Source organism: Pithys albifrons, chromosome 2 (genome assembly GCF_047495875.1).
Source record: "Pithys albifrons albifrons isolate INPA30051 chromosome 2, PitAlb_v1, whole genome shotgun sequence".
Classification (NCBI taxonomy): Eukaryota; Metazoa; Chordata; class Aves; order Passeriformes; family Thamnophilidae; genus Pithys; species Pithys albifrons.
In genome coordinates, this window is record NC_092459.1 from 65,240,163 (window position 1) to 65,263,211 (window position 23,049).

Below are 23,049 nucleotides of genomic sequence, written 5' to 3' on the forward strand. Positions count from 1 at the left end.
AGAGGCACAGCAAGGCAAGGACACCTGGCCATGCCTCAGCTCTGAGATGATGTCAGCCTATTCAGCTGGGCAACAGGAAGAAAGAAAAGGTCCCTGTTGTATTTCAAACACACACAAAGAGCTATGTATATTACACCAGAAACCAGGAAATCACTGATCAGCAAATGACATTCTCCAGCCCTCCAAGCCTTACTGTATTTGGGCAAGAGGACTAGGTAGAAGAAGAAGCATTTTCTCTCTTTAGACTCAATGGCAGTTACTCCATCTCCCTCTTACCCTGTCACTGTTCCCACAGCCTGTGCAGTATTTGCTGAGGTATCACCAAGCTGCTATCGCTTTTTTCCCAATAGTCACCACTATGTGCTGACCCACTAGGCTATGTCAGTTTAACAAATGCCAAGTCAGTTCAACTCTGGCTTCTCTTTCCCAGTTCCTAATTCCTCCATTTTTCCCTACAAAACAAACAATCCAGAAATTCACTTTGAAATAAATCATAGCAATTCTGTAGAGCAAACTTAGCCAAGCAAGGGACTGAAAAGTCTGCAGAGAAATGCTGTCTGAGAAAACATGGCCACATCAAATAAAAACTGACTTTTGATTTTTCCCTTAGTGAAGACACTTATAGAATCTCTGGACCAACTTGCAGACTCTCTGAAGCTGAATAAATGCTGAGTTCATGTTGCAGAGTCACCATTGGAAAATTAGAGCTATTCTTAAATTCATGCATTAAGTGCACCCAAAAAGTGCTGCTGGGCACAAAAGCAAGCTGGGACAGGATAGCACATATCTGTGGTATTGAAGAACAATCTTAGTCTACAAAACAGCGTGCATAAAAGCAAACTCTCAGGAGCGATGGCTGAACTGAACTAGGGACTGAGCCGTGCCTGGCAAGAAGACTAAAATGACACCAGCAAAGATGACTGTTATAGACCATCTTCTTCCAGGCCTGGCAACATTCCTAGGCCCATCTGAGTTTCATACAGGTGGAACCTTACAGGACTCCTCTCTCAAGCCACCTATGCTCATAAATTTTTCTGACACACTTTTTCAAACACTTTTCTCTTAATTGAGTTTCATTACACACTTCAAAGATTTAAAGAACTCTGAATGGAGACAGACAGAGACACACACAATGGCATAAAAAGGAGAACAGGCACAAAAATAAAAAAGAAAAGGAGAAAAAAAAAGACAATCATGTTCTCTGGAGAGCACAAAGTATAATTATATTCAACTGAACTATTGTTCCCTTATGCATATACCAGGGCAGTGTCAGGCTTTGCATTTACCATTCAGTCCTGACCTTTAAAATAGATCAGATACTTTTCAAAACAGAGCATAATTTTCTATCTCTGTATCTGTGGACACCTTTCTCTGCAACTTCTCAACTCCTGTGTATCCCACAAATGGGGGATGCCTCCTTCAATTGTGTCAGAGCAAGAGATTTTTCCACAAGGAGAGTTGAGAGGCAGCCACCCAGCTCTCCGGCAGCCAGAAAAGTTCTCTTGTGGCAGTTTCATACACAAATTTGAAGTTTGGGCATGTAAAGCAGATCCTTAATGGAAGGGATTTTTTTTTTGTGGTTTGGGGGCTTATGGAAAATAGGAACCCAGCATACTTAACAAAATTAACTATAGCATAGGTTAAAAAAACTACCAAATTTCAAAAGTACCTGTAATTTTTGAAAGCTTTGAGTCTTACACCTAAATGTAAGAAAAGTTTGACCTATTTTAAAACATATATCCATGTGGTGCTTCTATCAGATCACTCTTATTATATGGCTCTATTTGCAAAATAGAAATGGGGAAAAAAACAAGCCAAACTAAAACAAAACTAAGCAACATGTAATCATGTAAAGCCTAGAAGGTTAAATTAACATAACCTTTTTAGTATGTCTAGAATTATTTTGTCTTTTCCTAAAGTTAGGTGTCAGCAAAATTTACATAGAATCTCAACTATTTGATTAATTAATTTGTTATAAAAATTACTAGTTAAAACAGATTACCTGCAACTACCTGTAATTACCGGCTTCAAATCTCTGAAGCTGAAGATTCAGCTTATTTCCCTAAGGAAGTAAGAGAACTGTTCCACTTTTCAGAGAAGTAATTGTAAAAACATAATTTTCCTCTTCCAATTTAATGTGTATTAAAATTAAAATGGATAATGAAGTCCATTTCAACATGTTTTGTGGGGTTTTATTGCAGTTTTCCTCTGTTTTCCACCCCACAAGAACTCTACCAAGGTCCATTTTAACTGATGCAGCAGAGTGCTTATTTGGCAAGATTATAAGAAGATACCAAGGGAAATAAAGGGTTTCACCCTTTCAGCTGAGGTAAAGGGGAAAAAAGGTATTAGGAGAACATTTGAATGCTTTACCTATTCAGAGCCTGAAGGAGATGGCATATGGGTTCCCCAGCACCTGATTATCGGTAGTGTTTTACATCCCACTTTTCCTCTGGGCTGCTGGCACCTGTCCCAAGAGGACTGCACTCTGTCTATTCACAAGTATGAGCCTGCTACTGTAGACTGCAGTGAAAACCCTATATCCAAAGAGCATGAATTAAGCAGTAACACTTTATACTTTAGAAGTGTTCCACCCAATCATATCAAAACACCATGGACACTGTCATCTTCAAGATATTTAACATGAACAGCAGCTTTGAAAGCAGAGGTTTGCAATCCTAGATGAACATATAAGAATCATCAAGGAAAAAATATTTGTTTACTTTCAGTGATAAAGATCAATGGCAGGAAGTACGATACTATAGAGATATTAAATATTTGTATGATGCCTATTTATAAATATATGAATGTTTACATTATGCTTCCCACATACACAGAAAGAAGCAAGCATTTTTCTACCAGTACTGCCAATTCATTTTAAGGAAAAACCTCAGCTACTAATTTCATTTCAAGCAAGCATGCGGCAGGCTTGTGTCACTCACCTTGAACACCAAGATCCAAGCAAGCAAGGAAGGAAATTACTTGTGCAGGGCAGTTTCAAGCCTCCCTCATTTATACAGATATTTACACTACCGAATTTACTCAAGTATCTGTACCCTTACATTTCATAGAGGTGTGGATAAGACAGAATACAATTTAAGAAGTCTCAAGAAAAGTACACCACTCTCCATGCTGAAATGCTGTTAAACGGCTTTATCAGAATTAGTGTTTCAGGGATTTAAACTACATCATAGGTACATGGAATGAGTAGCAACAGGGATGAAAACCTGGGGACTCATATGATTATCACATATGCACTGTTGCACCATGGGAGATAAAGCACAACAGCACATCTGTGGGGCTCCTCCAGTCCCCAGAGTAAAAAGTATTTGGGTATTTTGCTTCTCATCTTTCCTAGTGGGGGAATCAAATCAAGCTGTTCTCAGAAATGGAGAATAATAGTAAGCTTCCATCCCTGGAAGACAGTCCTCTCACACACAAAAAATTAATCTGAATTTTATAGTTTCATTGAGCTTTTCTTTCTTTGTTCTATGCATAGTAACAATACAGATATTAAGACTTGCACAAGCATGTTACCACAGACATCAGTCTGTCTCTTCAAGTCTGCTGGACATCAACAACCCAGCAGATGGTTATTACTCCAAATTCTCCACCCTTCATCATCATTAATTCAGGAGCAAACTCATTTCAGTGGCCTAGCCCCAATTTATAAAGAACTCATTGTCCTGACCAAATTAATAGCTTTAGATCTTGCATTACCAGATGTGCTTCAGAGACACAATAACATTTTGTATTACAAAGTCCATTTCAACATCATTTCTAATAAATATTGCTGTACAAGGCAACTTACAACCTATTCCCAAAATAAACATGAAAACTCGGTATTTTTGGTTTAGATTCTAGACAGACTTGGCACAAGCTTCTGCAATTATCCTGCAACCCATTTGATCAAAAGCTGTCTACTCTGACACTAAAAGTAGCATTGGATTTTGAAAGGCTTCATCTCACCCTGAAGATTAATAAAACCTCAACACTTGCACATCCAATAAAGAGACAGGCACTTAATGTGCCTATTATATAAGCAACATAATTTAGATCAATACTGATAATGAACGGGACAAATAAAATTTGTAAGAATTTGGAGTAGGTTTTCACTGATTACTCATCAGTAAGACTTTTAATACATGTCAAATGGGGAACAAGAAGGAATAGAGAGAATCATTTGCCATGACTAGAGTCATGTCATACCTGACATTTATCAGAATGTTTGCATTAAAATAACCAAAGAATCTGTTCTGCAGGAACAATTTGCAAAAATGAACATCAGTAATCTGGAATCTACTGGCAAGCTATCTTTCCAGCTTATGGGAGGAAAAAAAGAAAAAGGTAGAATTTTGGAAATAGCTATATTCTTCGTGAGGAAGAGGTAGAGATTGTTGAAGGATTGCAATTCAAATAAAAAATATAATTAAAAAATAAACAGAGACAGAACTTTTCAGAGTGACAGTATTCACTCCAATTTTAAGTTACATTGTTATTCTTCCATGGAAATGAAACATGTTCTTACAATCCTGTATCTCAAAAACTCCTGCTGATAGTTTTATTAAAAACTGCTTGTGTGAAATGTTCTGTTTTAAGCAAATTGTTATTTTCCAACAAAATAGTTTTGGCTGAAAAATTCCTAATCAGCTTCACTTGTGAAATTGTTTTTCAAATGTAACTTTTCATTAAGACCAATGCCTTTCCTTCCTACAAAGGCTGCATTGTGTATTCTAAAAGATACCTACTCACTCTCATACTGGCACAAAAAAAGCAACATTTCTGTTTTAACCAGTATGTTATGGAGGGCATTTTTTCTAAGTAATCCATTTCCACATAGAAGAAACAAATATAACTATTATTATACTAAGGTGTTTTCTATTCTATCTTGAGAACAGGATTACAAGCTACATCTCTAATAAATCTCCATTTGATCACAGTCATAATACACAACTCCTTACTAAGTAACTTCACACATCTAAATTATGTGGTAAACAAATATAATCCAGGTGGATTTATTGTTGAAGTACATTTTACAGCCATAGCTGTAAGGAAAGGAGTTAGGGCTGAAATGTCTGCAGGGTGAAAATATACTCTTGAAAGTGGACAAGTGAGTAAGGGAGAAGGAGGAATATCTACTCTTAAAAAATAAAAAAAATAAAAAAAAAAAAAAACAAGGAAAGGAAGGAAAATCAGTTATGTCTCATCAAATTCCATACAGGAATAATTTTATTTACAACAGAAACCATGAATCAAGCACAAATGAGAATTTGATATACTGCCCTTATGTAACTGAAGCTAAGCATACAAAGGCTATGTTTTTTTTCATGCATTAAATATTTCTTCAAATTCCTTTATAACACAACTAAAAAAATATTTACTTTTGCAAAGGGTCAAGTGGACAGAACATAATTCTCCCAGAAGGAAATCAGATATTTAGTATCTTCAAAGCAATGTCCATGCTGATAAAAGCAGTAGCTAATCTTTCTTTTAGAGGTTGTAGGTCTTGTATAAGTTTCTTTTACTGGACAACTATGTATCATGCTTTAATGAACATCAGCCTCAACGGAACAAGTATTTTAATAGGATTTTGGTTTGAAAATTGTGTACAAAAATCTATAGTCCTGCTCTAAATCATGTGTTGCATCTTTAATTTATGATAAAAGAAGTCACTGTTCCCAAAGCCAGGATCCCATAATAAAAACATCTTAGCAAACATCTATATAGTAATTTGAATACATTCTCACACAAATATTCCAGTGTTTCTCACAAGTCATTCAAGAGGTGCAGCATAATGCATCACCGTAGTGCTTAGAATTGCAAAAGCTCTAATTAGCAATTTATTATCAATCTTAAAACTTATAATGCAATCTTTATAAAACTCAATGTATTGAGAGATCCATAAAATGGAATTTACAACAACTTGAGCAAATAGATTTCAAATGATTCTGTGCATTTTTTCTCTATTACTTGGCTGGTGCCATGACTAATATTTAGCTACAACATAATGCTTGCCAACAGATGTATGATAATTCTGAACTCCTATGGGGATCAGCTAAATGTTTAAAAAGCTTTGGAGGCATGAACAGGGTCTCTTGTGTGTCTCACTCAGAAAGAAAAAGGATTATTTAGATGCTTAAATTACTTTTAAACATGCTTTCAAAAAACCCCCCAAAACCATTTTGCCACTAGACAAAAGGAGAAAAATCTACCCAATTTAAATTTAAATTTGGGGTTATGGCAGCTGCTTTTTCATTTTCTGAAGTTTGCTTTGATCAGGGAATTAAAAAAAAAAGTTTAACCTTATCTATGCTGGATAATTACATAGTTGATTATTCCACATTGCAAATTTAGAGTACAGGTGAATGTCAAGTCAAAGGAAGGTTCACAGTTTTGATGCCCATTCTACCAACACCATAAGGGCATAGAGAGCACTGGGACATTAATTGCAGCACAATTCACCTACGGTATCATGAATTTTGCATTCAGCTATGTTGATGTTCACCTACAGCACAGTTCTTGCTCACTTTTCCTGTCTCCAGTGGCCAGGAACATCTGTTATTTAAAAAAACCTATTTAGCTACAGAAAGGCTGTAAGCTTTCATCTAAACGGTAACTTATGGACAGGAAGTTGAACATCTCAGCACCTCCTTTGTTAAGTGATGGAGATCCTCCCTTAAGAGGACAGGGAGGAGCAGCTCTTAGGATAGCAAGTGATAAGGATGGGCTGAAAAACCCCTCGATTTCATCCAAAACACATTCACAAACACCGAAGAAAGCAAGCAGCACTACCCAGTCTGCTAACTTTAGTTAACCAGCTTCATCCAAGCCCAACATAAACTCTATTATTTTAAGTACCAATACATTAAGTCTGTGCTAGAGCAGAGTATTGGCACCTTACTTCCAAGAAATGGATAGGATAAAAGCAAAAGGAAGGAACAGATAACAACAAAGTGTTAAGGATTCCGAATTACAGAGCTCTTTCAATTAATGGTTTTTCAAGCACTGCATGGCAAGAGAGAACTAAAAGGTCCCCATTCAAGACATGCACAGGGTTTGCATAGAGCACCTACTACTTTCACCTCTTTATAATATAAGAGTCAAAAAGAAAAAAAAATTGTGGAAAAATTGTGGCTGGGGTGATGCAAAGAACAAGCTGTAGTATACTCCACTACCACACCCTACTTCACCCAGCTTTACTGGCCCCTCTCAATCATTTCCCCAGACATCTGTCTTTCCCACCTTCAATTCCCATTCTTCTCTCAGATCAGGCCCTTATCTATAGTTCATTGTTCATCTGTCTCCAAAACTTCCTTCTCTGTCATCTGTAAAGCCAGGTAAGGAGCTTCATCTATCCCTAGCCCCTCTCCAGGAGGGCAGGAGCACACCACGAAGCTACCCCATCTGTTCCTTAGCACTTCCAAGAGTTATGTTGCAATACATCAAGCAAAAGATGTTCAAGTAGGAGCTTGACAATGATATCACAGACAGAGAAACCTCATCCTAGGAATTGTAGTCAAAGTTGTGCAAATGTTTCAGCTTTGGGGTCCTTGGTTTGAATTCTATCTTATTTCTCCCCTTCCCCAGAGGAAGCCATTTTCAGTGTGATTTTGGAATGTTAAATCTACAATGCAGTGACTGCACTATGAAGACAGGACTCGTTACCTACAGCTTGCAACCAAACACAGTACATACAGTACACCCCTGAAGCCTCAGTAAGATTTCTTTTTCTTTTGTTGTTGCCATTGTAAAATACACTTACTTGGAAAACAAGTAATTTTCTTCCATTCTGTTTTTCTGCTCTGGCTACACCTGTGACAAAGGAACAATACTGTTACATGTCACCCGCACCTTTGCTAACAACTACTCCTGAACAGGAAAAAAAAAAAAAGAAGTAGTCTTCAAGACAGTTTCGGTTCTGTACAGGATGCTCACCAGAAAACAACAGATGTGCTATAATCACTACTGCCCATTCATTTCCTTTCCGTCAGAAAGAAAGCAGCGGTCATCAATTAAGAAACCCTATCTACAGGACACAAAAGGAAGTATACACTTTTCCTTGGTCATTTGACTGCAACAATAGGAGATGGCAGTGGGAAGGGACCGACAACTCTGAGCAAGCATGGCTGGAGTGAGGGAGGGGGAGATAGGGGTGAATGGGCTTGCGGTGATGGATTTTTAAAAAAAATTAAGAACTTTTATTCAACACATTAATATACAAATGTTTAAAAATATAATGTTGTTTAGAAATTATACAAAATCTTAATATTATTCCTGAATTTGTCCAGACAATTAATTTAATCTTTTTCACAGAAGAAATCCCAAACATGTGAGCTGACAAGAAAATTAAGCAGCATCTGGGAGAGCTGTTTTATCAATTACAAACACTTTTCTGAAACAGTTATCACAACTTTTATAAAACCATTGGTCTAAATGTACTATATGTTTAGACTTTCAGTCTGTCACTGGCATAAGTTATTTGAATTAATATTTTTAGAAGTCTAGTCAGATCCATGGATCCTTCTGTTAAAAAGATTTCATTTGGTCAGCTTCATCACTCTGAAAGAGAATGACAGCTTTCATAAAGCTGCCAACAACAGAGAACCCTAGAGATGGGCTTTATATTATGTCTGTTTCATGACTGTAGCCAGCCACAAAGGGTCTGGGCGAGACTTATTAAAAATTGTTAGCCTTAATTAAGGTATTAGGCCCTAATCTAGCGTGCTAAATTAAATCCACAATATTCCCATGGACACTAATGCAACGGCTCTTAGAGCCTGGTAGACGCTTCCCACAATAGGAAAACTTTCACAGGCCTTCACGTGGCAACTGAAGCCCCGTTTTTGCCCCATACCTCTGCTTCATTGCATACCAAAAATAGAACAGACTTACACAAAAGCTCACACGTGGGCATAGAGTCATTCCTCTCCACCCCCACAGAGATTTGCAAGCTCTCATACCATTAAAGGCATGACATAAACAAAGCATTCAGTGATGCACAGATGCTCGAGGAATTTATTTTGTGTATTGACTTTAGCATAAACACACTGCATATTAGAACTCATTCTGAATTTTCAGAACAAAGTATATTGATCCCTTTTCTCCTAGAACAGATGTTATGACTAAGAGCTGATGAAGTCTATTTTAATTCCTTCAAGAGATTAGGGTATTCTAATCACCCATTTATTCAAACAACTAAAAACCAAATAATATTGCTATATAAGTCAAAAGGGTAATAGCAAAATATAAATAAATTCCATAAAATGTCTCACTCATGACCTCCAAAACTTTTTCATTCTGAAAATATTCTTAGAAGTTCCAGACTTAAGACTGATAGTGTGAACCAAATTTGGCACAATTGGTTATTTGGTACTGGTGGTTATTTGGTAAGATTTAACATCTGTCCCTCAAAGCTGTATCTGCCTAAACCATTAAGCTATTCCTTTTACAGAACAACACTTCTCATCTTTTAGGCTTCTTCCTTTTTCCCATGAAATGAATTGCTTACTATATGTCCTTCATCTAGTTCTAGAATGCCTTATCCTGTTAGCTGATACATTCCCACACACTTGAGTTTTGTTGATACAACAATTTTTTTGAAGCACTTCACAGTGAATGCTTGTCTGCCAGGGATCCCAGAGAACCTGAGGAAATCCTCTGCATCTTAGGCCACAGGCACAAACCATGTTATCTCAGCTTTCAGTAAAGAAGTTATTTGAGTCTGACAGTCTGGTTGAGCTTTTCTGTTAATCATGAAAACACAATAAAACCATTGCAACTCAAAATCAAGGCCAAGCACCACACTGAAATGAAATGAAAATCAGGAGAGGGGGGAGTTTGTGCAAATAATTCTCTCTAAGGTCACTAGGCAAATACTTTGCATGCATTTGGATATGCACAAATTTCAAGCTAAATAAATAAAACGATTTCCTGTGTGGAAGTTGGGAATGTACAGCCCCTCCACACTTAAGGATTTAAAAATATGCTAGCAATTAACTATCAGCAAATAACACAGAGAACTAGTATACTGAATTTGGGTCATGCCAATTATTTTCCTCTAATGCATGTTAAAACATGCAACCTTATTCAAATCTTGCTATTTTTAGAAAGCATTGAAGAGGAATTTCTGGTCTTTCCTCTTGCAGCCTCTGGTAAATGTTTTCCTAGCTACAGAAACTGTTCTCCCTTGGATCCAAAGGAAAGTAAGATCTCACTAATGTTTGTCAGATGTAAGCTTCAATTTAATTCTATGCAGTCCTGCAAGTCTCTCTAGTACAGTTATGCAATCTCATAGCATTGAAGCCAAAATAAAGTTGCTATTTTCCTCAAATTTTATAAACATTTGAACACAATTGGATGATAAATATAAAATTATATTACAAGCCTCACTATCATTCTCTCTATATTATTAGTCAGTGGTCTAATATAGCACTTTAGTATTTCCTCTGCAGGTCAGAGAAGCCAGAGTGCAACTAACATAGTGCACTTTTTTTAAATTATAAACTAATCCATGCTACACTGGTTTCAACATTAGGACTGGAAGGAGTGAAGTAGGTTACTTATAAGGCATCAAGGTTTTCCAAATAGCAGCGTCTGTGTTGTTACCCACTGAGCGTCCGGTTTTTTTCAGAGAGAAGAAAAGATTCCTTCAGGTTGGCACCAGCACTGAGGAGGAAAGGAGGAGAAAGGGATCTTGCCTAAAGTTCTCATTTACTTTATTCTGTGGAGTCTCCTGCCAGCCTTATCATGAACATTTCTGAAATGTCAATTTGTTTCAGATAATCAAATGAGTAAAATTGGTTATTACAATCAAGTTAAATTTCCATGGCATATAAATCTGCTTTTCCTATGTTCTGAAGTTCTCCAAGTCACCTAAGAATTTCAGCCAGTGAGATCACATAATCAGAATTAAATCCCTAGAAAATAAACTTAGAAAGATCCATTTCTTCTTAAAATGACATAGAATAACACAGGAAATCTCAGGAGAACAAAGACCTCCCCATCCCCATGGAAAGACCAGTGTTTCTCCATGAAAGTGGCAGTTTTAATTCCCAAGGGACAGAATCAAGTAACCAACAAGAATCAAAACTTCAGCTACAGATCTTTATCAAAACTTCAATTACAGAAACAAGGACTAAAATCGAAGACTTAACCTCCCCCAACTGCTTAGGAGCCCCCCAAAATTTAATTTAATTAGCATAAAACCCCACTAGCACGCACAAGAAAAAAACCCACTGCCTTGGCTCACCTGCACATCAGGCCCATGCAGCACAGTGACCTACTGTGGATTTGCATACTAAGTAGCCTCATGGTTAACCTGAGGCACGTTCACTATATGCCAGTGGCAATCATCTCAGTCAGAGGCACAGCAAACATCACATCATATTTAAAATTTTAAGGAAATTTTTTAAAAAGTAAAATTAAAATAATGTTAAAAAAATTACCTGCTAAAGCACTCACCAAATATATTACTGTGGGGTTAGGCAAACGGAGTCACTTTTCCTTTCCTCTGTTGAATCTCTGGCATTCTACAGAAAGAAGAGCAGAAATTACAGAGTTAGAGAAAAGATAAAAGGGATCACAGCTGCGTAGCTCAGCAGGGGTCCATGCTCACCCTGGTCTATACCCCCTAAGTAATGCTTGCCACATGTACTGCCTGCCTGTTCTGACTTTAAGAGTAACTGAACAAAACATAGCACGAGCTGGATCCAGTTCAGACAAGCTAAAGGGTCAGATTTTGAAAAGGAATTAGACCCTAATGTGATTCTGAAAATCCCATTAAGAGCCTTTACCACCTTTGCCTACCTAAATGTCTTTAAAAATCTAGATCAGACAGCTTGCCTATGGTTGTGCTGTACATCTGTGGTGGAGTAAGAAAGTGCTGCTGGGGTTCCCCAAGCTCTAAATCCCAAGGCCTTCAGGCCACTCTCCTGCTGGAAGCTGTTAGCACTGATTTTCAACTTAATTATCTTTACTGCCTGGAGACCTCTACCCAAACAAGCCCTCACTTTCCTGGTAAGCAACATCAGTGGTCATTAAAGCACATCACAGACACAGAGGACCAAGATCTGTCTGGTACCACCATCTGATCTAGGTATTTTCACAAGGTCAACAAAGCAAGATAAATACCAAATGAAAATAATGTTTCTTCTACCACTTCACAAAAAGAAGCTATTTAGATAGAACTCTGGTGCAGCTTTTATGCACAAAATTTATTAACCTGCCTTGAAGCCGAAAAAAGTGGGGGATTCTTGATTTAAGAAGGGAAAGAACTCATTTCCTTTCCTAAATTTGTAACCCTTCCCTGCTTCAGAATATCAAATGGAACTGAACAAGGATACCTTTTTTATTATTTTCATTTTTCTACGACATTCCTTTATGTTTCCCTGTTCTAGGGGACCCCAAGATTAATTCACCACTCCTTCTTTGCTATTTCTGTGCTATGGACCAAGCCAAAGGTGACAGTGAACAATCCACAGAAACCAACCATCAAATGTTCTTGCTCTGAACTTTCAAGAAGTTATTCAATTTTTTCTTCTTTTTTTAATATCATCATAAGGCCTGTTTATATACTTGGAGTGGAAACAGTGCACATTCAGCTGCAATTGATTTCCTGTATGGCAAAAGACCTCAGGCATTCAGCTGGCTGGGAACACTACAGAGGCCTCTCACCATCACCATTTTTTTGAGACCAGGAAGCTCTGCCCAACGCTTGTTCTTATGCCAGAATAAATAAGAGTCCCTGCTGAGTGTCCAAGTTAATTTGGTCTAGGCAAACCAAATCATAAACAGAAAAATTTTTATATTTCAAAAATCCATTTTAAAAAAAAGTGGTCTAGATTCAACTTCAACAGTAACACCATCAATTCAAACTTGCTAATGGGGTATAGTGTTCATCTACAGATGTTTTTTACAAAAAAACCCTACTCCATCTGAAATTTTCTTTTAGTGAAATATCAATACATTTTTTCTCTCCCTTCTATCTTTATAGCAATAAATTAATACGACAGGCAATTTCACAGACTAAAAGAGTGTATTTTTTCTCTTTTGATCATTGATTGACAATTATAACAATTTTTTTACTTCATTTAGTTTTTTCTGTTCATAAAAGAATATATAGAAAAACCTTCATTAATATTTCTATGAGTCTGAAGAAGGAAATACATGAGTAGACTCACCAGATGCCTGTGCTTAGATTGTAACAGCTGTAACATTCAAATGCCCAACCACCTGACTGTAGTTCGGATTGTAAATTAAGTGAAACAAAAATACAAAGCGAGTGGTAATTACCATCCTACTTTCCATTTACTTCATGCAAGTTTCCTTAGTCTCAAATCATCTAGAATCAAAGGACTCAATTTCAAGTGCTTGAGAAAGCAGTTTCTTTAACAGCCCTAGAAAGACACAGAATGGCAATACAATCACAACCATTAAAATATACACACATGAGTATGTATATATACACACATATATGCATATATCTATAAAATATATATACATACATTTATGTATATAAAATATAGATACAGACACACTTGTACACATTATATATAAAGAAATGAAAGTCAGGAAACCAGACAATCCTAAAGAAGTCTAAAATTATTATATGGGCACTCTTGTTTGATAGTATCTTCATAAAGAATAGATTCTCAGTTCTAGAGTAAAATTATTGGCCAAAACCTCAGATATTCCCTAACCCCCAGAGGACACAGTGGCCCTCCAAACCCCTTCAGCTGATGACTACAGAGAGGGTCCCATAGTTACATCCAAATCAACTAAAGTACTAAAGCTCTTGGATGCTAAAAAGTGTCCTTCTATCAATCTTCTTTAACTTCTCCCAGAAAGTTTCCTACAGATCTTGGAATTATCATACTGTATAAAGGAACAATCTGTAAGGAAAATGAATTTTTCATCCTGTGAACTTTTTTATCAATTTAGTGATTTATTTATCCATTATTAGTGTAAATAAATCGAGCACTTTTGTACTAGAAACACTGCCATAAAGAAAACATGTGCATATTCCTTTCTCATTAAAGTAATTAACAAATATACTGTTGTTTGTCCCACAGTTTCTATTTCATCTTTTAAAAGTTTGCTTGCTTTAAAATAGTCTTAGTTAATCTAAAAATATATCACAATTATTAATCAAAAAGCTTCACTTTCTTAATTACTTTTACAAAATATGCAGGATTAAAGCATCAAGCAAGAAGCAGCTTAAGAAACAAAAGCCCCAAAGAAATCTGCATTCATGTATTTAAACTGACTTGAACCATAATCTCTGGTCGTCCTGTGAAAAACACGCTGACACTTGGAGTTCACACTGTAATGTTAAGTTAGAAGCCCAGAAACCTGAAAACTTTCTGGGTATTATTGAGGAAGCATGTCTGTGTCGGTAACATCTTTCAAAATGCTGTAAAATAAATGGTTCCGTTCCCTTTTCAGGTATACTCTGAATGGGAGACAACCAAAATAATTTCCAGTGAGAGGATGAGTGCTTTATTTTATTCTCTTAGGAGTCATTGAGATTATCTTCACCTCTGTTTTCCTAAAAACTGTAAATGACACACAACCCTTCTGTGACACACAACTTCCTCAGTCCCAGACTGAGGTACTCAGTGAAAGGCTAACATTATCGCTTTACTCCAATAAACTGGTTCCTTCAAACCATGGGGTTTGAGTTTTGAAATCTCTGATGTTTAGGACTTTCCTTACGCTGTTTCTGCTGGGGTAAAAGACCAAAGTAACCCAACTCCATATAATTGCGTTCCACAAATTTACAAGTGGGTATTTGCTTAAATTACAACTAGAATATCAAGACACTTATTCCATTCATTGTCATCACTGCTCTCACTTAGTCCCCAACCACACCTCACGTCCAGATAACTCCATGCTTACAACTTGGATTATATTGTGAATTGAACATATTAAAACTGTGACAACATATACTGCAGCATTATAAAACAAATACTCTTGCCAAACAATTCCACATACTGAACCTCTAAGCAAAGCTCAGAATAAAATTATTTGTAGAAGTTCATATGTTTTACACAGCAAACCACTCTCAAGTTTAATCACCAGCGAGGAGGACTAAGTAAAAATTTTACCTGACTTTTTACTGAGCTATGTCCCAGTTCTTAAAAACTAACTTTTCTGGCCAAGGAAAGCAGTTTGCTGTTACAGGCGACATACTGTAGCAACTTCTCATTGCATGACATAACTGATGAACAGAAGAAAAACGTGGCTCATTCCATGAAAAAAGATGTAGTTCATATGCAGTCAGCTGAAAGCTTTCCCAAACATACTAAGCTAAGCTAATTTCATAGACTAAGTACATGCAGTGCCCCCGAATTTTCTTTGACTCTACTCATTCACAACAGTGAACAGCACAAAGCTGAGTTGCATGAGAAGGTCAACAGCTGAGTTAATCTTTGCCAGAATTCCCCCAGACCATCCCTGGTATAACCTCAAACTGTCCCAAGGTATGAAGTCAATATTGGGCAAGTATGGGCACAGACAAGTAACTCTGATCAAGATATCAGAACTAATTACCTCCTGATATGACTCAACACTTATAACTAACAAATAAAAGGAACCAACCTTTTTCTGAAATTGTCAGAATACTGAAATCACTGATCCTCTATTAAATATTGAAATAGTGCAGTGTTGACATTGATTTTAAAAAAATCAAACCCCCAAACCACATAGTGAATGAGAAAAAACCCAACATGTAGTGAGTAGGTTACTTGAAACTACAAGACACTGGAAATGAAGATGCATTCAGATGGCCCTAGCACTCAAATCTCTCTGGAAGCTCAAATAGTTGCATGATGTACATAGCCAGGCTGGACAGGTGCATCTGTTGGGTACATATGTCATCACTGTCCCCTACAGATGAAAGAGACTTGCAAGCAACAGATCTTCAGTGACAAAGGCTGATGACCAGCTTTTCTTCTGAAGACAGCAAATGAGATTCTTGTGGTTTTGTTTTTTTCAGAATTCTCCCTTGAAAAGCAGACACAGCTCCTATTCTACCCAAACAGCATGCAGCAGCATGTGGAAGAAATCCTTTCTCCTCCATGCCTCACTTGTGAGTATCACAGGTTCCACCACATCAATGCTTCACCAGTGAAGGGTAGAAAAAAAAAATCACCAGTTTTCCTTACTTTGACCTTGTGGAAGTTTGAGTCAGTGCCTAGGATGTGCTTTGGGTGAAAAAACTGCTTTGGAAGGGCCTGAGACAAATTTGTGTTTGATAGCAGGGTTGGTGTAACAACAGCACCCACTGCTGCAACATTGCAAGAAGAATCCCTTCAACATGGTTTCTTTTAGACCTGCATTGTGCATGGTAGCAGCAGGATAGCCCAGCTCTAAGACTGAAGAACTCAAGTGAGAACTCAAACACACAGAGCCATCACTGAGGAAGTAGGCCTGTGTTGGTAACAGGTCCCAATACCAAAGGCAGTGTTGTTGCAGATAAAGTCACGAAGTGCAAAGGGAAGTAACAGAGGTCAGCACGATGAGTTGCCATGCAGGAGATCAGCTCTAAAATCTGCCCAGCATGGTTTGTGCCTTGGCAAACCACTCTGTCCTTCACACACACACACAAAAAAGTAGAGTTTTCTTAATATTCTAGTCTGCATTTCCCTGCTGGCAGACCATACAAAAGAGGAGAACGATTCCTGAAAAGGAAATTCTGCAGAAAACCTGGTTCTTTTCATCTGAGAAATTTGGCTAGCACTGACTCTCCTACTACAGGCATCTCCAATACCAATTTAGGAACAACATCACCTAAAGCAATGGAGGAAAAGAGGCATGCAAGATACTACCCTATAAATCAGAAAGAAACCTTGGAGATTAAACAGTCATTGATGCCTTCAGTGGCTTACCAAAAAGCCGACCCTGTGCCTGATGCTTGGTGCTGCTGGTAGATGTTAAGAAAATAAGTTCATGGTTTTCCCCTAGAAATGCATGGAAAACTCACAAGATTGTCAGTTCAAGCTCAGGAGAAAGAGGTGCTGGAGATTATACCTTCATACCACAAGACAGAAGAGCCTTCACAGCACAACCAGTCTGATAGGGCAAGGATTTTAAGAGTCTATATCCAGTAAGGACTGCGCTAAGTGGGCTCATCTGCCTGCAGGACAGAAAGAGCAACCTCCTCAAGGCAGCAGGAGCAAAAATGAGCAAGATAGAACAAATCAGAGATTTATGACTTCAGATTCATCTAAAATGAGAGACACTCACATATCAGAGAAGACTGATAGAAAATAGACATTACAAACCACGTGCTGGTAGAGTATGATGGAAGGTAAGATACCTGTCCAAATTCAATACTAATTTACTGTTAAATATATCTTTGTCTACCATTCAAATAGGCTACAACTACTGATTCTTCTGAGACACTAGTGTTTCTGCAACAGGCTGAATCTGTGATGACATCACTGAGACAGCATTCTGAGCAACCACATGAGGTATGTTATCAGGATAATGAGGAGGAATTGGAAAATAAACAGTGACAAAGCTTCATAAACACTTGAGTATGAAGCATGCTCATCTTGGCAGTACCCAACCTGCTTTCAAGCCAGATATTAACCTGGTTTCAGTTTAAAACAGTAAGTGGAAAGCTCTGTGCATACTGAAGTGATAAAGATTACAGACATGCATAACAAGTAGTTTTTCATCTCACCCATCTAGTTTCAAAATTATTTACAAAGAAGGAACTATAATTTTTCCTTTGTATCAGACATCAGGGACACAAAGCATGATGTGACTTTATACTGAACTACAACAGATCAGTGGCAGCAGCAGAAAACAAGGAGTTCTGCCACTGCATTTCTGAAATACAGTGGGATCTCAACTATGAACCTGGACTCACTGGGACGAGCAATGCAAAAACAGGGGGAAAAAAAAAGCAAAAAAAACCAAGTTGATACTGGTATGTAGAAATCACAACAAAACTAAAGCAGATAGTGCATCTAATCTTAGGAGACATACATGAGGGTAAATATCGGTACATACTTTAATAAAGTAGGGTTTACAGGGGGTTAATGACGAAAACTTGCCTGTGTTTACAGATAACTCCACGTAACACAAGGGAAAGCATGGAGAAAGTACAAGCACTAGAGCATATGCACTAAGTCTAGGAGATAGAGAATGCTTATGTGGACTAATTAAAAGCAAGAAGCCAACCTTGAAGCCCACACCCAGATGACATGCTGAAAGATGTCAACAACGACCATGAAAAGAAGCTGGCTATTACACTGTCCCCAACACCACTCCTTACCAACCCAAGCAGCCTTCTCCTTCCCAAGCTTTTATCAATGTTTTATCTACAATGGCTCTGATTAAGCAACTGAGCAGGTGATTCACTCACTCCCATGACACACTTTTTACCTCTGCTTGCTACTTCCAGTGAAAGGACACACACATCTTACACCAGAAAAGTAGATACTAATGCCTGCAGTGTGATCTTGAAACATCTGAATGGATATGAAGGTTCAAATATTTCTATGTTAACGTTCATTAAGTTGCTTTTAAACCAGCGTCGGGCTCACATGCAAGTTTCTACAGAAAGCCTGCTTACAGGAAATGGTTTGGCATCTCTTGCAGCTTGAAACTCAATGACAGAGCAGGCAAGTGAGGATTATAGGATTCCAATTTAATTAGCACTGCTTCACTCACAAGTTTACATGGAAAACTGCTGCCAGGCCAAGCTATATCTGTTTACTACACTTACAAAACACACTACACTTCTGAAATACACATGCAACACCCACTAGCATAACCACCCATGGTCCTGTAGAGGACTAAGAAGCAGGACTAGTGGGGCTCATGCCAAAGAAGGAGGGAAGAAAGGAATCTATGAGATTAGCTCAGTTAGTTAGAACATGGTGCTAATAACACCAAGGTTGTGGGTTTCATCCCTGTATGGGCCATTCACTTAAGATTTGGACTTGATGATCCTTGTGGGTCTCTTCCAACTCAGAATATTCTGTGAAATAAGAAACAAGTCAGGTGCATCAAGTATCTTTTATAGATAGTCACCTTGCTTTGTACTTTCACAGCAATGCTCATTGTGAATAGTGAAAACACATATCCAAGTCTTTCAGAAGGTGCTCCAGTTAGCACCTGACAGTGAGTTTAAGAGTTTGTAACTTTGCTTGGACAACTGCTTCTTTCAGGCCTCCTTGACAAGTATCAGTAGTTTTCCTTCTATTTTCTTCCAAGTCCTCCCTGACTAGGCCCTTTTCTTTTCCTGCATTTGTAATCAAATTTGCAGTTAAAATTATTTTAGGCCAAGTTCATAAAAACTCAACTTTAGGTAAATCAGACTAGACATATCTATTTGATACAACAATCACAATTAAAAATAAAATTGTTTATATCCTTAGAGTGACGAGAAATTCTAAACACTGAGATGGTTTGTCACACATTTTTTTTTTGAAAATGAATTAATGCAAACAGGCTTTGCTGATACTTTAGGTATTATTTAATCAGTTCACATTCATCTCATGTATTCTTAATCATGTACGTAAAATGCTTCTGTACTTGCATTTGTAATGGTTGCCAGTGCACTAAGACTGACATTCCTCTTCAGTCACTCTGCTCCTGGTTTGCAGCTTGGGTTTGTGATTCCACCCACCTCCTCTGACATGTGAGGCTTTTCTAAAGCCCTGAGTTTTGGCACATAACATCTCACGGGAATCTCAGCTTTCCTTTCAAAAGAGAAAAAGAACTAAGAACCATTACTTTAATAGAGTTCAAACCCCAAAGAAACTGAAAAATACTACAGGATTAATGGCTAATAAACCAAACACACAAGTTCAGGAAGCCTAAGCCATGACTGGTGTGGGGAAGACAGTGCTTAGGAATAGCGACCCAGCACATCTCTTTAGGTGGTTTTGGTTAGTCTCCCTGAATGAGAGGCTTAATCAAGTATTCAATGAGCAGCTATTAGAAATGCTTTGAAAAACATCTTAAAAAAATGATGTGGTGAGGGAAATCTAGGGTTCACATCCTTTGCATTCTAAGTTTACAAGAATAACACTTTCTTCCACTTATTGACAAGCTAAAACTTATGTGCAATGACAGTAATGCAGGTTCTCAGAAATAACGATTCAGCAATAGCTCTGCAAGTCTTTCAGCCACTCGACACTTTGCTGAGGGCTGCAATAATTCTGTCTACCCACCTTCCCAACTTAACACTACAAAAGAAAAATGTTATTTAGAGTAAGTAATGGTAAGACATCTTCATTGTCCCTACAAGCAAAAATTCCAGCTCATTGTAAGAGGACTGCCATATATAATCAGAACTACTTCAAATGTCTTCAGCAGACATTATATTACTAACTTGCCTTTTTTTCTATTTCATTATTCTATCTTCTATTGTATATTCCACCTAAATATCTGTGCACTACACTTGGCCTAGGCAATTTATGGCAAAGTAACTTCAAGCCATAACTAATTTAATGTGTCCATAAAACATGGTTCTTTAATAAAGCAGTCATCCTTCTCAACACATGACTGAATACACAGGGGAATGCACATCAGATTAATTTCTTTGTTCTAATTTATAACTGTCACAGCTTTATACATGTCTACTCTGGGAAACACTTCTAAACAGAATCCTGAAAATGGCTCCCTTTATCATCAGCTTGGATGTTACAATTAGTTCCTCACCCAGCACATCTAACCCTATGGACTTGGTGTACATGACCGGGCCATACTGAGTGTCATCTCCAGCTGCCACCCAAAAATGTGGCAGCTCTCTTCTTCATAACCCCATGCTCCCTACGACCAAGAACTGCAGCTCTGCCTTGACTGGTGACAGACTTAGTGGTGCCCAGTAATTGCTGGAGTGGCAATTGAACATGAGGAAAACAAATAAATAAAATACAACAGTTGAATGAGTCTTTGGCATACTTTAGTAACTCTGCTAAATATTTGTTAAAATATTGGGGGTTTGGGACTTCTTAAAAAAATATGAGAGAAAACAAAAACCAACATCCATTTGACTTCACATATTTTGTAGTATCCACCCCTAAGAGTTGTTTTGGTTTGGGATTGGTCTTTTTAGGCACCATTTCAGAGATGACACCTCTGTACAGAAACATTTTTTAATAGCAGTATCTCAAGCTAATCTATGGATCTACTCTTTAAAACTACTAACAGCAGGCTTTGTAACTGTGTTCTTGATTTCCCAGTCTTTGGGTTGATCTCAGAAGAACTCACAAGAATCTACAAGTTGCATAGGTGATGCTCTCACAGAGCAAAGTAAAATGACAAAAGCCACTATTGAAATTACAGTTCTGATAGTGTTCTTTGGTGAAAGAAACAGTCAGACTTGCACTGCAGTTTGCATTCAAAGATAACAAGGTGCTACTTCAAGTATGTGCCTTTGTCTGTTGCTGCAGCCCTATGTGGTTAGCAGGACTTAAAAAGCCTTTCCTGGATTGGAGCCAAGAAATCATAAGTGTAAGAAAGACAGAGGACAACAGGTATATGACAACTCAATCCAAACAAATGCACATAAGAAAACTTTCAAGCATGCACACTGCTCCGAATGACTTCACAAAAATACTATTATCAGTGCCACATGAAACATCAGTCAAAAGTTTAACCATACCAACCTACACAGAGAATAACAGCAAAAAGTACCACAAACTCAAAACTTGACTAAATTACTTATTAAAAAAGTAAGCAGGTATTTTCACTTCTCTTCTGGCTTTAACTTTTTAGGTCACAAGGAAGGTTTAAAATAAAATAAGGAAAAACAAAAAGCAAAACCACAAAGAAACCCAAAACACAACCCCATAAAAAACCCTACCTAATCAAAAACACCCCAATTCCACATAGGAAGGCATCAGAACCTCCGTCAGCTCCAAATCTTTCCTACAGGGCACAGTTTATAACAAAGCCTTGCAATCAGCTACTTTAGGCTCAAAGTATGCCTTTCGTCAGTTAACTTGCACTGTCACATCCTGCCCAACGCATAAGAACACATTAACAGATGTCCTGAAATCACAAGAGCTGCCAACAAACTAAGTTCACTACTTGAAGATTTCCACTTAAAAATCAAGTCAATGCTGTCTTTGCAAGATGGTATTAAGTAAGACTATTAAATTACAGACCAATTTGACTACACACCCATATTTTTTCTTCATTGTCTTTTTTTGAAAATTGTAAGTAAAACAAGAAAAATGGCACATTAGCACATAGTGTTATAGAATCATAATATGCCTCTGCAGAGATGAACTAAGTTGTATAGCCACAGGTCGACATCGTTTACCTAGAGCTCTCTACGTCTGTGAGAAACAGCCAGCATTCCCGTAAATGATCACATGTAAAACTGAACCTTTTATCAGAGTGTTTTGCACCATTTCTAGCTTGCCAATTGAGAACACAGAGGAGAAGTAGGGACAAAGTTTAATAGCTAAGCATCTGCATGGACCCAAGAACAATACCAATATTCATTAAGAGGCCAAGCTCAAACTGCCTTCTCATATTTTCAAGACAAGCACCCTATTAATACACTTTCTAACCTTAGCATAACTCTTATGTTTTCATCCCAAAGCACCCACACACACATTGATGAAGAGTTCCCAAAATTATGACAACTACGTGCCACACACACACACACACACACACCAGGAAAATAAGGAACCTAAAAATAAATCTAAAGGAAGCTATATATTGTGCCTTGCCAAGCACAGTGAATTACATAGCCAGGAGTTGCTACAGCCAGATTTAGCTTCATACAAGCTAACAGGATTCCTATATAAATTTAGCTAGAGGCACGGGCAACAAACGCTTGTGGAAATTTGAACCGCAGCTCTTCAGCAGTAGAAATTGTTTCCCTCCAAGAATGAAACAGTAGCAAAAGACAACTATTAATAGGTTCTTATTACAAAGCTTTCAAAACACCTATAAGTCATCAAGTTCTCTAGGCAGCGACATTAAACAGCTGAAGTACGAGCAAATGTTAAAAGAAAAAAGCAAAACCACAGCTCTGAGTCTGCCAATTAATAATCAAAGGAGGAGAAGAGCCAG

The 23,049-nt window shown here is 37.6% G+C and overlaps 1 protein-coding gene across 4 annotated transcripts in view; it reads right to left on the reverse strand.

Annotated features, from left to right (window-relative positions):
• The window catches only part of PLEKHG1 (pleckstrin homology and RhoGEF domain containing G1), a 175,076-nt gene that overhangs the window by 106,993 nt on the left and 45,034 nt on the right, over positions 1-23,049 (reverse strand). For all 4 annotated transcript variants that reach the window (XM_071549324.1, XM_071549327.1, XM_071549328.1 and 1 more), the window contains one exon: positions 11,461-11,528. The gene's annotated coding sequence lies outside the window, so the exon portion shown is untranslated. The remainder of the gene's footprint in view (positions 1-11,460; positions 11,529-23,049) is intronic.